This window comes from Zingiber officinale, chromosome 7A (assembly GCF_018446385.1).
Source record: "Zingiber officinale cultivar Zhangliang chromosome 7A, Zo_v1.1, whole genome shotgun sequence".
Taxonomy (NCBI): Eukaryota; Viridiplantae; Streptophyta; class Magnoliopsida; order Zingiberales; family Zingiberaceae; genus Zingiber; species Zingiber officinale.
In genome coordinates, this window is record NC_055998.1 from 36,102,146 (window position 1) to 36,119,539 (window position 17,394).

General features: G+C 39.1%; 1 non-coding gene across 1 annotated transcript; it reads left to right on the forward strand.

Moving 5' to 3' along the window:
• Positions 1-15,413: 15,413 nt before the first annotated feature.
• Positions 15,414-15,519, forward strand: LOC122003147. Its single transcript, XR_006117817.1, has one exon. It is a non-coding gene; the product is annotated as a small nucleolar RNA R71 (small nucleolar RNA).
• The last annotated feature ends 1,875 nt before the right edge of the window (positions 15,520-17,394 follow it).

Sequence of the window (17,394 nt, forward strand, 5' to 3'; positions counted from 1 at the left end):
ACACCTATTCAAATAAAGATATATATTACAAATTAGAAATAGACACCTATTCGGATAATTCAAGTATCCGATAATAGACATGAAATATGAAATAGGAGAAAAAATAAGATTCAAAATATAAACCAATTCAGTATGCTTACACAACTTCTAGAAAAATAAAAGAACTAACAGATTCAAGATAACAAACATTTGAGCAGACTGAATTCTTAAAAGAATTATTACAGATGAGATAATCATCCAATGACAAACTATATATGCATGTCAACAATTTGCAAGGGAAAGTAGGAAACTCACTTGTTCGTAGTCTGGATTTTTGATCCAATCTAACCTAGAGCATGGAAAGTAAAAACATATCAAGTAAACATCTAGTGAAACAAAAACTAGAGCTTGTAACAAAACCTAAACTAATTGCATTCAAATAAAGAACAAACATCATTGGAACATAAATCACTAAACTAACAAGCATTACATGGAATTAAACTAAAGAAATTGTATCAACTAAAACCTATATAAAGGAAAGCTAGCCTAGCCTAAATTACATTAGCAGAAAATGAAAGGCAAATGACATGCTGCTTTGGTACTCGATCAAGGAATTTCAATGATGGATGAGGAACAGGAGTAGATATGTGATCGTGTTGTGTGCGCTAAGAAAGTGTGTAATAAGAAACATCATGGTTAAAGTGTAAAGCAGATATGAAAAGAAAAAGGCAAATAAAGAATATTCCAAACCCCACAAAAAAAATTATAACTCATCGCAATTGCCCAATTATAACTCATTCCGGTTTCATTACTGCATTTTGTTCTTCCTTCAAAAGATATCACAAGACCAACACCTCATTATTTTAGCCAGGTTCACATGAAAGTACAAGTGAGAAAACAACTGATCCAACAAATGTCACGGGAAAAACACCAACCTCCAATGAAGTCCCTTGGAGCTTTCTGATTACCACAATCAACAACTTTTTATATATGTAACCAACTTGAGCATACCAAACCATAGTGAAAGTAGAGACACATAACAATCTCATGGTATCATTAATGCAAAATGTAATAAACCAATGAAATTTATTTTTGTTAATGAACAACGGTAGATTTAGTGATGATCCATTTGAAAGTAATAAATACTTTTGTAGAAGAATAGATTAACTAGGAAAAGATACGATGATAGATGATGAGAGTTCAAAGTCAGATTGAACACTGATCTTGGTGATTCTACTCTTTAGTGCAGAGAAAAAGGGAAGCAAGCATTCTAAAGAAATTGAATTAATGAAACAATCTTTAGAAAACAAAAAGGGGAGATTTCAAGCAGTCAGGATGGCATCGTGAAGTCAAAGCCCTAATTGTTTATCAGAAATGTTAGGTTACGGCTCACCGGCGACGTCCATGCCGTCGTAGACGCTGCGATGGATGGTTCCGAATGTGCCCCTGGCGATGACCCCTTTGATGACGAGCTTGGACGGTTCCAAATGTGCCCCCGCCGCCTTCTTCTTCCTTTGCCCGTCTGAACCCTAGAAAGACAGAGAAGTCTGAGAAACGCCTGGAGGTGAAGAACACACCAAAGAACCAACTTCGATGGGATGAAGATCGAAGCTCGCCCTGTCACCGCTTGCTGTGGAACCCTAGCCCTTGCAACTCGCGTTGGCGAGAGCAACATAGTAGCCACGGAAGGGGGAAAAATGCCGGAGAACCCCTCCAATGAGTTGAGCACGATCTGAGATGTCTTTACCGTCGCTTGCAGCCGCCGACACTCGTCGTCGTTCGTCGCCATTGGAGAAATCACGGAAGAGAGAAAGGGGCATCGGGGGAGAAAGGAAAACGCGAGGATGAGTAAAGCCCGAGCCAACTATTGTGCTTCCGCGTGAGAGAAGATAAAGGAAGGTTTTCTCTTTCATCTGGGCCGTCCATCTATGAGGAGAGGAGATGTGGGGTCAGATTTAATCATGAGAAGGTTGGGTGGCTTGATCTCATTCTTGATGAAGTAAAGGTCCAGATTATTTCAGATCTGGATCAACGGTCCAGATTATTTTAGATATTGATCAACGGTCCAGATTATAGGTAGGTGCCGAGTGAAACCAAGGGTTTTATTACTTATTACTTGATCCAACGGTTCATAACATCCCAGATTGAGATGATAACTTGACAATAGACAATGCTTTTTAAAAATCATTGTCATAGACACTAAAAAATTGATAATAGACAACGTTTTTCAAAAAACGTTGTCTTTGACCCACAAAAATCAATAATAGACAACGATTTTTAAGAAAACGTTGTCTATTAATTAGTTAGAAAATAAAGAGATAAATAACGCTTTTCACTAAAAGCGTTGTTAAACAAATAAAGTCAACACTTTTTAAAAAAAGCATTGTCTTTTAAGTGTTGTAAAATCTCAATTTTCTTGTAGATATCTCAAATTTCTTATCAATGCACCGACACTTTACAAGCAAAGCAGCGAGAGCAACAAGGAGCATCTTTCATAGAGGAGTCGCGAAGGAGGAGTCGGAGCTAGGTTTTTGTTCGTGGAAGAGTCTCGGAGAAATGGGTTTTAGGTTTTTGTTCGTGAGTTTTTTTTCGTGAAGTTAAAAAAAACTATTATTTTTTTGGGATTCAACAACATTCAATAGACAACAGTTTAATAAAATTGTTGTATATTATCATGTAAGCAACGCTAAAAGACAACAGTTTTTTAAAATCGTTGTCTTTGACATACATTAGACAACAGTTTTTTTTTAAATCGTTGTCTTTGACATACATTAGACAACAATTTTTTAAAAACCGTTGTCATTTAAAAAAAATTATGGTGAACAACAACGGTTTTCAATAAAACCGTTGTTAAATGGCAAAAAGACAACAGTTTCTCGAAAAACTGTTGTCTATTAGGTGTGGTTAAATCTAAAATTTCTTGTAGTGCAACCTCGGAGTCCTCCTTCTCTTGGTCTTACTCCAATGAGTTGCCCTCTTTGGATTTCTCTTGAGTTGGTATAGTGGAGGGTTCTTCATGAAGCTTGGCCAATTTGCTCCAAAGTTCATTTACATCCTTGTATTCTCCAATTTTGCAAATGATTGTGCTTGGCAATAGACTAACCAATAACTTGATTACGTTGTCATTTGCCTCGCACCTTTGAATTTGCTCCTTGCTCCATTTACTTTTTTTTTGAGGATTTTGCCTTTTGAATCTTTTGGAGCTTTAAAGCCTTCCATGAGAGCAAACTATTTTTCTATCTCCATCATCGAGAAATTTTTGATTATTAATTTCCAAGAATCGAAGCTCATCATTGTGAATGGCGGAGGCACCCTTGTGTCAAATCCGAGTCCATCTCAGAATTTCATCTTGAATTTGAGCTTTTGATGAAGTCTTCGACTTGATAAAATTGCTTCAACTTCTTCACCCTCTATCTTCTTCCCCCTTCTGGCGATGATTCCGGTGAAGAGCGACGTCGCTCTGATACCACTTGTTAGGGTCAATTTGTGTTAGATGGGGGGGGGGGGGGGTGAATAGCTCGTCATGCTTCATTGTATTGCTTTGATGATGATGATGTTGGTGCGGGAAGCATCCGACGATCGAACTCGTGTTTTGATAATGGCAAAGAATTCAAAGTTAAGGTGTTTTATTTTCTAACAAGTCTACTTGAGTTTTTCAGGTAAGTCCTAGCCGCGGTTAGGCAAAAGGAAAACCCTAGGGGGCGGTAACCTTAGGTCATAGGGGGTGGTAACCCTATGCGGAAAGTCTTGGCAGGTCGATGACTTCAGGCAAAAAGTCCTAGGGGGTGGTAACCCTAGGTGGAAAGTCCTGGTGTTGCGAACCAGGTGAAAGTCTGGACTAGCCGGGAAGCGGATGTCCAGCAGAAAGTCCGGAAGTATCGAGTGCTGAGCAAAAGTCCAGTCGATCTGGAGGATCGCACTGGCAACAGGTAAATCTCCTGAGTGGAGTAGGTGAGGACGCGTTTCCCGTAGAGGGAACAGTAGGCGTCGGGTCGACCTAGGGTTTCCGGTTGGAAATTCGAAGTCAGACCCGGACAGTCCGGAGACTATCATAAACATTCTTTTATTATTCATACTGTTATTTTGTGCTAATTTTGTGTTGCAGGATATTGTTTGGGACTAACAAGTCTTGCAGGTACAAAATAAGGTAGTTTTCCCTCGGATGAACAGTGTCCGAGGCACCTCCATGGAGCTTGGAGGCACCTCGGGTGCAAAGGATGAGCTGGCTGCGAAGCACCATTGGAGGCGCCTTGAAGAAGGCAGAAGGCGCCTTGGAAGGCGCCTTGAATGGATGAAATTCGACCAGGTCAGATTTGATCCACGCGAAGACCAGGCAGCCTTCAAGGCGCCTTGAACACCCTTTATAAGGGGGTTTCGACCAGCACTTCAAAACAATGAATACCAAGTGATCTCTCATCAACGTGCTGCTCCAAAAGACACTCCGAAGTGCTGCTACAAGTGCCCGACGACCCGAAGCTTCAGATTTAGCATTTCTTGTTGTCGGTATAATACTTATAGCTTTTAATTGTACTCATAATTGTAATCTTTTAATGAGCTTATAGTTGTTGCCCACCGGAAGCGATCAAGGATCACGGGCCTTAGCGTAGGAGTCGTCACAGGCTCCGAACGAAGTAAATCTCTGTGTCCTTCTATTTGTGTTTGTTTGTTTTTAATTCCGCTGCTTTAATTACTCTAACGCTGTTTTCGATTCCGATACGTACAAAATAGCCACGAGCGCTATTCACCCCCCTCTAGCGCGTCTCGATCCAACAATTGGTATCAGAGTGGGGTCGTCTTGAATCAGTGCAACCACTATTCAAGATAATTTTTTCGTGGTTTTGTTCGGAGTCGATTAGAATTTAGCCTCATAGCTATATTCTAATTTTTTGTTTTTTTTTCGAATCAACTTTCTGCTCAAAGTTGGTCAATACCACTTGAGCTTGTCATTTTTTCTACTTCTTCCCGCACTACTAATCCAAGACTCAGTCTTGGAATAGATCTTGTTGTTTCTGTTTTTTTTAGATCTAAATGACCCAACAAGAAGGATATAGCACCGTTCGTCCCCCACTATTTTCCGGAGAAGACTTCGGATATTGGAAGGGGCGAATGGAAATATATCTGAAGATCCAGTTCGACACCTGGATGATAGTCAAAACAGGACTGCAACTACCAACTGGGACAGACGGTAAGCCTACATCCTGTGAGAACTGGGAGCCAGCGTTTATCAAAAAGGTGGAAGCCGACGCCAAAGCCACCTGCACCATCCAGTGCGGTCTTACCAAAGAAGAGCTCAACAGAGTCGGTCCATTCTCCTCCGCGAAGGAGCTTTGGGAGAAACTCATCGAACTTCACGAGGGCCCCTCGGAAACCAAGGTAAGTAAGCGTGATTTGTTACTGAATAAACTATACAATTTAAAAATGCAGGAAGGCGAGACGGCAAGCTCGTTACACGCTCGAATTCAAGATATTCTGAATTCTCTTCATGGAATCGGGCAGAAGGTAGAAAACAGAGACATAATAAGGTATGCTCTTAACTCGTTTCTAAGGAGTACATTGTGGGCATCAATGGTAGATGCCTACAAGGTCTCCAAAGACTTATCTTCTTTAAAATTAGACGAATTATTTTCTGAATTTGAACTTCATGAATAAACTAATGCACAGCCATCCGAGAAAGGTATTGCCTTGGTTGCAGGTACGAGTCGAACATGGGAATCTAGAGTACGGCGAAAAATTGAAACAGAATCATAAGACGAATCCGACTCAGAAGAGTCAGAGGATGAACTAACCAGCGAACTCGTAAACCTTGTGAAGAAGCTCTACAAGAAGAAGAAGGGCTTCAACAAGAAAGATCTGAAGAAGGCAGTTCAGTCCAGGGAGGCCCAACCAAACTCAAAGGTAAAGTTCGAAGTCACTTGTTACGGATGCAACCAGAAGGGGCATATCACAGCCAACTGTCCCAATCAAAAGGAGGCCAAAAAGCTAAGAAGAAAGAAGGCCCTGAAAGCAACCTGGGATGAATCTTCTTCAGAGGACGATGACGATGAAGTTGATCAAACAAGTCTACTCGCACTGATGGCCCGGGACCAGATCATCGAGAGCGAGTCAGAAGCCGAGTCCGAGCAAAGCCACGGATCCACATCCGTTTCAGAAGGGCCAGACTCCACTGAGTTGAATCAATGGATGTTGGATAACGGATGCTCTAGACATATGACTGGAGATAAATTGAAGTTTACTAAACTCAAGTACAAAAAGTTAGGATCAGTTGCATTCGGCAACGACGGTAAACTTAAAGTAATCGGAAAAGGTAATATTGAACTTAGTTCCGATTTCATTATTCGAAATGTCTTATTGGTTGAAAATTTTAACATTAATCTATTAAGTATAAGTCAACTATGTGACAGTGGATATCTAGTCAATTTTGACAAATCTGAATGTCTAGTTAAAAACATAGAAAACCCTGAAATTAGACTTAAGGGACTTAGGAAGAATAACATCTACACAATTGACTTATCAATATCCTCAATAAAGTGTCTCTTGACACAACAAGAGGAAACTCAACTATGGCACAGAAGACTGGGTCACACTCACAGTAGACTCATTTCAAAAATGAGTCACAATGGTCTAGTTAGAGGTTTGTCCAAACTAAAATTTATTGAAAACTCAATCTGTGATGCGTGTCAAAAAGGGAAACAAACCAAGTCAATCCACAAATCAACCAATCTAGAAAAAACCAACACCATACTCGAGCTCCTTTATATTGACCTATTTGACTCACATGGAGCCAAGTCACTCAGCAAGAACCAATATTGCTTAGTAATAATTGATGACTACTCCAGGTACACATGGGTAAAATTCCTAAAAACAAAAGATGAAACCTACAAAATATTTAGTAACTTTTGCAAATTAACAGAAAATGAAAAAGATACTAAAATTAAAAGAATAAGAAGTGATCACGGGGGAGAATTTGAAAATCATAGGTTTACCGAATTTTGTAAAATAAATGGATACCAACATGAATTTTCTTGCCCTAGAACCCCCCAACAAAATAGACTAGTAGAACGTAAAAATAGAACACTACAAGAAGCCGCTAGGACAATGTTAAACGAATATAAGTTAAGTCATCAATTTTGGGTTGAAGCAATAAATACGGCAAATTATATTCAAAACAAAATTTTAATAAACAAATATCACAATAAAACACCGTATGAACTCTACTATCATAAAATTCCCAACCTAAACTATTTAAAAGTATTTGGTTGTAAAGTTCACATTTTAAATACTAAAGATTACTTAGGAAAATTTACACCCAAGTCTAACCAAGGAATATTTTTAGGATACTCCTCAAACAGTAGAGCCTTTAGAGTATATAATCAAAACACCTTAAAAGTTGAAGAAACAACTAATATAATATTTGATGAAGAAAACAATTTACCTAATATAACTGACAATGCTGACATTCATCCAAGAGCTACAGAAGATGATGAAATCCAACCTAATCTTAATGAGACAGAAGAACCAGTACTTGAACCACAGCCAAGACCAACTAGAATAAGTACTTCTCACCCACCTGACCAAATTCTGGGTGACCCAAACCTAGGAGTCAGAACTAGATCATCCCATAGAAACCTTAGTCAGATTGCCCTCATTTCCAAAATTGAACCTAAAACTATAGAAGAAGCTCTTCCTGACCCTGACTGGATCATTGCAATGCAAGAAGAATTAGCACAATTTGAGAGAAACCAAGTCTGGGACCTCGTACCTAAACCCATAGATAAATCAATAATAGACACCAAATGGGTTTTTAGGAACAAGTTGGATGATCACGGTGATATAATAAGAAACAAAGCTAGATTAGTAGCCAAAGGGTTTAGTCAAGTCGAAGGCTTAGACTATGATGAAACCTATGCTCCGGTAGCTAGACTCGAGTCCATTAGGATGCTATTAGCCTATGCAGCAAATAAAGGGTTCAAATTATACCAAATGGACGTTAAGTCAGCCTTTTTAAACGGTTTTATTAAAGAAGAGGTCTACGTAAGCCAATCTCTAGGGTTTGAAGACATAGACTACCCAAACCATGTATTTAAATTAAAAAAGGCATTATATGTACTAAAACAAGCCCTTAAAGCATGGTATGAAAGATTATCTGATTACCTAAGATCCAAAGACTTTAACCAAGGTCAAATCGATCCGACCTTGTTCGTGAAAACTATAGAAAAAGACATCTTTATAGCCCAAATCTATGTTGACAACATAATTTTTGGCTCAACTAACTCAAAATTTCTAAAAGAATTTATTAAATTAATGGAAAGTGAATTTGAAATGAGCATGGTTGGGGAACTCAACTTTTTCTTAGACTTACAAATAAAACAAACCAAAGATGGAATCTACATTTATCAAACTAAATATACTAAGGAGTTAATTAAAAAATTCAGCATGGAAAATTCAAAAATTATAAATACTCCAATGGCAACCTACATAAATATTGACTCTGACCCTGAAGGAAAACCTGTAGACCTAAAATACTATAGGAGTGCCATAGGTAGTTTACTTTATCTAACTGCAAGTCGACCCGACATACTATTTGCAGTAGGTATGTGTGCAAGGTACCAATCTTGTGCAAAAGAGTCACACCTAACATATGTTAAAAGAATACTTAGGTATATTAAAGGAACTCTAAATGTAGGACTTTGGTATCCAAGAACTTGCACCTTTGACCTTTATGGCTATTCTGATTCAGACTATGCTGGGTGCAAGTTAGATAGGAAAAGTACAAGTGGTAGCTGCCAGATTCTAGGTCAGTGCCTAGTAAGTTGGTCAAGCAGAAAGCAACATTGTGTTGCTCTATCCACTACAGAAGTTGAGTACATAGCTCTAGGAGAATGTGCATCTCAATTGTTATGGATGATGCATACACTAAAAGATTATCAACTAGACTATAAAAATACAAAAATCTTTATTGATAATATCAGCTCGATTAATCTGACCAAAAATCCTATTCACCATTCTAGGACCAAACACATAGAGGTAAAACACCACTTTGTAAGGGATCATGTAGCTAAAGGTGAAATTGCACTCAACCATGTTGAGTCCAAATCAAACCTAGCTGACATCTTTACAAAACCCTTACCTGAACTTGAGTTCAGTGTACTTAGAAGGCAAATATGAATGTGTTGGGTAGAATAGATATCTTACCATCATTGTGTTTCAAATTCTAGGAAAAACAGTTTTTTCAAAACTCCAATGTTTATTAGATTGTTCAAAATTTTGGAATTAGCCTAGGCTTTCCCCCTAGAAATCATGTTCCCCTAGACTTAAGCCAGAACATCTCACAAGCACCTAGGTATACCTTGATTGTGATTAAAAGACATAGAACAGCGTGAGATGCATAGGGTATAGCCTGGACTCAAAAATGTTTATATCTGTGCATCAATATGAGTCTGGGCGTTAAATACGCAATATACATTAATCAAGTTAAGTCCTCCAGCTCTAGTCAAGTCTATCTGGACCAAAGTAACTTAACTTGACTAACCAAGTGAAAGCTATTGTCCTGTAGACAATCAGCAAATAACTAAAGGTTAGACAGTTGGCAAAGTTTACTCAATTTTCTAGTTAAGAATATTTTGATCTTTATGGCTCTGATACATAGTAAATCAATCTAGTAAACATGACCTGTGCTTGGACTTAAGGACCAACTGAACTTGAATGAATAACCTTGGCCTAAAACTTAAAATATTTTTTTAAGCTAAGTTCCAATAGACCTTAACTTTCAAACCCTGTTGAACTTAGCTAACCTGTTAACCTTAGTAAAATCCTGTACAAATTTTTTCAAAACTTAACTCAAAGAGATACACTCCCTAACAGTTAAAATCTAGTCAATCAAATTATTACCCTTTTTGATATATGGCAAAGGGGGAGAGTAGCAAACTACAAAGTGTAAAATTCAAATTAATAGCTAAGGGGGAGCAAAAGTTAAGGGGGAGCAAATAGAGCAAATTTGCTTTAGTTACTGTGTTCATCTATAATTAGCAAATTTGCCTGTGTTAAAAATGTCTATCTATTCGTTCGTTTACTTACCTTTGAATTTGAGTTGCCATAATCAAAAAGGGGGAGATTGTTGGTGCGGGAAGCATCCGACGAACGAACTCGTGTTTTGATAATGGCAAAGAATTCAAAGTTAAGGTGTTTTGTTTTCTAACAAGTCTACTTGAGTTTTTCAGGTAAGTCCTAGCTGCGGTTAGGCAAAGGGAAAACCCTAGGGGGCGGTAACCCTAGGTCATGGGGGTGGTAACCCTATGCGGAAAGTCTTGGCAGGTCGATGACTTCAGGCAAAAAGTCCTAGGGGGTGGTAACCCGAGGTGGAAAGTCCTGGTGTCGCGAACCAGGTGAAAGTCTGGACTAGCCGGGAAGCGGATGTTCAGCAGAAAGTCCGGAAGTATCGAGTGCTGAGCAAAAGTCCAGTCGATCTGGAGGATCGCACTGGCAACAGGTAAATCTCCTGAGTGGAGTAGGTGAGGACGCATTCCCCGTAGAGGGAACAGTAGGCGTCGGGTCGACCTAGGGTTTCCGGTTGGAAATCCGAAGTCAGACCCGGACAGTCCGGAGACTGTCATAAACATTCTTTTATTATTCATACTATTATTTTGTGCTAATTTTGTGTTGCAGGATATTGTTTGGGACTAACAAGTCTTGCAGGTACAAAATAAGGTAGTTTTCCCTCGGATGAACAGTGTCCGAGGCGCCTCCATGGAGCTTGGAGGCGCCTCGGGTGCAAAGGATGAGCTGGCTGCGAAGCACCATTGGAGGCGCCTTGAAGAAGGCAGAAGGCGCCTTGGAAGGCGCCTTGAGTGAGGTTTAAGGCGCCTTGAATGGATGAAATTCGACCAGGTCAGATTTGATCCACGCGGAAGACCAGGCAGCATGGAGGCGCCTTGAACAGCCTTCAAGGCGCCTTGAACACCCTTTATAAGGGGGTTTCGACCAGCACTTCAAAACAACGAATACCAAGTGATCTCTCATCAACGTGCTGCTCCAAAAGACACTCCGAAGTGCTGCTACAAGTTCCGGACGACCCGAAGCTTCAGATTTAGCATTTCTTGTTGTCGGTATAATACTTATAGCTTTTAATTGTACTCATAATTATAATCTTTTAACGAGCCTATAGTTGTTGCCCACCGGAAGCGATCAAGGATCGCGGGCCTTCAAGTAGGAGTCGTCACAGGCTCCGAACGAAGTAAATCTCTGTGTCCTTCTGTTTGTGTTTGTTTGTTTTTAATTCCGCTGCTTTAATTACTCTAACGCTGTTTTCGATTCCGATACGTACAAAATAGCCACGAGCGCTATTCACCCCCCTCTAGCGCGTCTCGATCCAATAGATGATATGTAGCGAAAATACACACAAAGAACACTCATAATGCTAACGCTAGGATTTACTTGGTATCCATCTCAAGAAGAGGTGACTAATCCAAGGATCCAACCCTCACTCACTCATCCAATAATAAAACACCCCTTCTCAGTAACTACCAAAGGCCGAGAAGCCTTGTACAAACTCTCAATACAAGAAGAAAGAAACGGGAAGCAAATACAAGTAAAATCTTACAAGATTTACAACATGAAATCCAAACCCTAGCTTCTTCTTCTTGTGTGGAACGCCTCTTGATCTTGGAATAGCAACTACACTTTACTCTAAGAAAGCTTCAATAACTGGCATGAACAGCTGAGAGTGATCGTAAGAACTAGAGAGGAAGATCTGCAGAGGAACACACTCGCCAAAGCTTTATCCTACACAACGATCCTCTCCCAATCGATCAACTGATCGATTGGGGAGGCTGAATCGATCAGCTGATCGATTCATCTCTCTTCTTTGCTCTCTAGAAAGTACCTGAATTTATCGACTGATTGATTCAAGCTTTCTTGCGATCACGCAAGAAAACCAGCCCCCAATTGATTGACCGATCTATTGAGGAGCCCAATTGATCGGTTGATCGAATGGGGAAGCTTCTGTTCCCCCAACAATTGCTCCCAATCAATTGGCTGATCGATTGAGCTTCTATTTGTTACAGCACTGTGCCCAATCGATCAACTAATCGATTGGCCTCGGTCCAATTTGATCACTTGATCAAATTGACCAACCCTAGCATGCCCTAGTCAAGTCTAAGGTGCCCCAAGCCCAACATCCGGTTAACTGTGACCTGTTGGGACTCCTCGTGCCTAGCATCCAGTCAACCTTGACCCACTTGGACTTACCATTTTGTGCCAAGTGTCCGATCCTCCATGACCCACTTGGACTTCCACCAGATATCTAGTCAACCTTGGACTCATCTGGATTTCCTTGTGCCAATTATTCGATCAATCCTTTGACCTACTTGGGCTTCCCAACACTAGGTGTCTGGTCAACCTTGACCCACCTGGATCTCGACGTACTTGGCTTCACTCACCAGGTCTTTCCATCTGCCTAGCTTCACTCACTAGGACTTTCCATCTGCCTGACTTCTCACTAAGATTTTCCATTTGTCTGGCTTCACTCACCAGGACTTTCACCTAGCTTTACTCATTAGGATTTTCACCTAGTTTCACTCACCAGGATTTTCCCACTGGTCGGCTTCACTTACCGGGACTTTCACCTCCCTAGCTTCACTCACTAAGTGTTTTCATCTTCCAGGCTCCACTCATCAGGACTTTCACCTCGCTTCACTCACTAGGATTTTCACCTGGCTTCACTCACCAAGATTTTCCCACTACCAACATCTAGTTAAGACTTTCCCAGTAAAGTATCCGGTCAACCTTGACCTACTTGACTCTTTGTTACATCAAACTGATTAGTCCTTGACTAAAGGGGAATTGATCCAACAATCTCTCCAATCGGACAATTACATCTGCAATCTCCATGTATTGTTAAACATCAAAACCCAAATATCAAGATTCAAGCTTGAGCCAACTCAAGCTTAGTCAACCTGGTCAACCTGACCCAAGGGATATTGCACTAACACCATTCACGACAACTATTTTCTTATCCCTTATTCATATGATTTTTTCTTTCTCTCTTTTTTTAGTGCTTTAAAAATGTAGCACTAACACATATGAAAATACAAATGCAGGGATTTTGATTTTTTCAAGTGAGTTACCATGATTCGAGATTATCCAGTAACCAAAATATAATTAAGAGATCACTTTAAAAATACAAATACTAGTCCAATTCTATGAATAATGACTATTTTCAGAGTTATCTACTATCAAAACTATGCATAGTGAAAAGAGATCTTAAAATAAGATCAATACTCAAACTCTTACAATAAAAACATTGCTCACTTCATACTATCATATATAGAAAAAAATAGATTACTAAACATACTAGCATCATAAGTAACAAATAAACCACATGAAATCTAGACTAAATGTGCTAGTATTTTGTATTAAGGAACAAACAATCATTATGTGATGAATGATGCAACTAGCAAAATTTTATTATGTAAAAAAGTATAAAAACTAAGGAATATAACAAAAATTAAACTAAACCTAACAAATCCCCCTAGACTTAAAATTTTCATTATCTCAATGAAAACTAGAAATGCAAATATAGAGGAGGTTTTTGAAGTTATAGAAGTTATCAAGTGATTAGCTCCAAGGCTACACCATATGCTTGGAAATACTCCTCTATCAATTACTCACATTCCTCCACAATTTTGAATCCTATAAAACAAAGATAGACACAAAAAATTAAGTAGAGAATTTGGGCTTATTATGAAGAAAGAAATGAAAACAAGAAAGAACTAAAGACATAAAGAAAACAAGAAATAAGAACTTGGGTTGCCTCCCAAGAAGTACTTGTTTAAGGTCATTAGCTCAACCACCTCATTAGATTCATCGAAATCTCGCTCTTGGAGGGGTAAGATATTTTAACACCCTCCTACCAAGGGCTCTTATTATGGAGAGAGCTTTTAACATAAGAGCTATAATGTGAAGTAACACTCTCTCTATCTTCGTCTTCTTAAAAGTTCTTTCAGGCGGTCGAAGACGGTTTAGAGTGATCTTCCAATTTTTGGCCCAAGAAAAATCTGCACATGCAAAAGAAAAACATACCTCCCACAAGCAAGTAATATAAGAAAGAACTAGAACTATATTGAGATAAGATGAATAAGTAATAAAAAATGAATCACATCCAACAAAGTTAATTTTAGGTACCTCTATAAAGTTTTCCAAAAGATCACAAGAAATACTCACCTTGCTTTGCTGAGGGATACCTGAAAGTTCTAAACCAGTAGATGTGACTTCTTCTAAACCTTGTAGTGGCTCTGGTTCTGACTAAAATGGTGGTGCTTCTGAAAGTGGCGATTCTTGAGACTCTGCTAACTCTGCATAAGTGCTTACACATTGATCCACAATATGTTTAATCTTTGCAATTCTCATAATCTCTAAGGGTTGTGTGGACAAAGGAGGTGATTCTTGAGATGTTGCTTCCATAACACAACCCCTACACATCCTTTCATATCATTAACATCACCACATGTGGTGAAGAATATTCCCCCATCAATATCTTCACGAGGAGAATCAACTATAGGAGGATCACTGACTTCATTTGCATTCTTAAGTTGATCTACCTCAGTACATTCATCATATGAAAAGTCGGTATCATTATAATGCCCTATAAAACTAGGAGACAGATATGAAAATATACTAACCACTGCATTAACATTACACTTCTCATCTGAAGAGTTAAGAAATCTACACTCAACCATATTAGAATCACATAATTTGCCAAAATCTTTATCTTTGTTAGCCCCCACTAGCCTTTGTGGAAAAGGAACCCTTAGTGGAGGTTTTGGGGAGGATTGATCTTTCATTTCCCCATATTCCCTTTGAACTCATGATGGAGGTTCAACTTGTTTGTCTAGTGATGGTATGATCAACCATTAAGGGAAAGGTACTCATGGCCTTTGAACACTTTGTGGAGTAATGGAACTAAGTTTTTGTAGTCTTCCATTATTGTTCTCCTCAATTCTATTCAAGTCCATCTCTAAAAGTTCTTCATGATTCTTGCCACTTCTTAATTTAATATCATTACACTTTTCACTAAACCTTCTTTGTGTAGGAGGGAGGTCATGCTTAAACTATTTTGAAACTATGATATCAATCTTTGCCTCCAACTGTTTGAACCCCTCTTTTGTGACTTGTGACTTTCCAAAATCTTGGAAGGTTGAACTGCATTTTGTTTGACAAGCACTTTTGTCTTCATGGCTTGCACTTCTTAAGTTCTCAGGGGAAATTCCATCCAACTTCTATCTAACCATTCTTAGAGATTCAATGTCACTTGATCAATTAATGTATATGCTTCTCCCACACTTTTATTCATAAAAGAACCTACATAGAGGGCATCAAATAAACACTTATCTGAGAAAGAAATTTCCCTATAGAATATGTGTAGAGTCAGCCATTTTTCCAAGCCATGATGAGGGCATTATCTTTGTAGACTCTTAAATCTATCCCATGCTTCAAATAATGATTCTCCATCTACCTGAGCAAAATTTGTGATGCAATTCCTCATGTAAACCATTCTACTTAGAGGGAAGAAGTGATTTAGAAATTGCTACTCTAATTGTTCCCAACTCGTGATGCTTTGAGGACAAAGAAAATTAAACCAAATCTTTGCCCTATCTTTGACACTGAAAGGAAATGTCATCAATTGAACTACATCTATTGACACTCTTTCACAATTCACCATATCATAAAGCTCCAGAAATTTATCAAGGTGCAGATATGAGTTTTTTTAATATTTCTTCTCCAAATTTGTGACCTTGTATCATGGTGATTATTTCTGGGTCTAGTTGGAAACTTTTGCTTCAATATGAGGTTGCACAATTAGAGATAAAAATCTTGCAAAATTGAGTGTAGAAATTCTTTTAAGGGTCTATTTGACATGTTAGTGCTCACAGTATTAAAAAACAATTATGAGGAAACATAGAAATGTAGAATTAAAGACCAGAAGTAAAATACTTAATGAGAAGCAAGAAAGTAAATGCAACAATTTATGAAAAGAAAAACTGAACTATAAACTAATAACAAGAAAAGTAGATGAGGAAATAAAAGCAAATAAGAAAAAGAAAAATCTATTAATAAGTCTAGAATAACTCATATGCTAATCAACTAATATTAATCGAAAATAGTTCCCAGTAATAGTGTCAAAAACTTATTAAGAACCGCAAGTGCACGATTATGTTGTCAGTAATTGTTATGCCCCGGAGGAGTCCCTGTCCGAAGAAATTTCGGCAGCATCTCCCCTGTATGGCGGACAATCTGAAACTTTTCTACATCTCATATACCTCAGCCACAGGTGGCTGGAATAATAACAATAAATAAAAAAACATTCACCACGCAGTTTATAATAGTACATCACAATACTACACTGACTCGAAATCCACCCTACTCCACTACACTCGTAAAACTCAAATCCGACGAATCTCACCTCTTCTGCCGTCCAGGCAGGCATGTAGTAAAAACATATCGAATAGAACATCCATCAATATCAACAGAAAAAAAAAACATATGATGTCCAAGTATCCAAATAACCAAGTACACACATAAGCAAATAAAAACCAAACCAAATGGTAAATAAATCCTCGAGGTCTGCAGGGATCTAGCACTACGTGCAGTGAGGACTAGCGACTGGAACCCCCTCCGGACAGCATCAACCTGAAAGTAACAACAATGGAGGCGGGGTGAGTCCAACACTCAGCAGGTACAATTGATATGCAAAGTAAAGAAATAACACCTAACACTAATCATGCGTACAGTCTCCTGATATAAGAAAGATAAAAACATGCATCTGAAGTAAATAGGAGAGGAACTGTACTAACCAGGACCTGAGTAGAAGGACAAACAGTCCGAGTGGTATAGGAATCCTGTATGCATGTCAAACATAGGTATCCAAACAATATGCAGCATATAAATGCAGCAAGCACAAACACAAGCAATAAATGCATCATGCATATGATGCCAATGATGCGTCCTGGTCACCCCTGACGCCGTCGATCATCTCACACACAATAGTGAGGCCGAGTGGGTAGGGCTGTGACAACCGTGCACTCTGTCGTCACTACTCCTGATGAGTGACCGAGTGGACGGGATGCTGTCGGAGTACACCTATCCTCCTACCCCAAATCATAAATGGGGGAGCGCAATGCTCTCATCTCTCGGTACTCAAAGACGGGGAGGAATCCCTGCCGGATAACTCGTTGTGTCACACTACCCATGAGCGGACCAACGGTGCCTAACAGAGTCCCTGCTGCAACACACTCAGCCTGAATCGACCACTAACCCATGAGTGGTGGTGTGTGCAGATCCATGTAACTGGCGATGTGCTCAACAATAATGGAGCGGACTATCGCACAGTATGCAATCATGCAAATGGTGCGTGGCACTAAC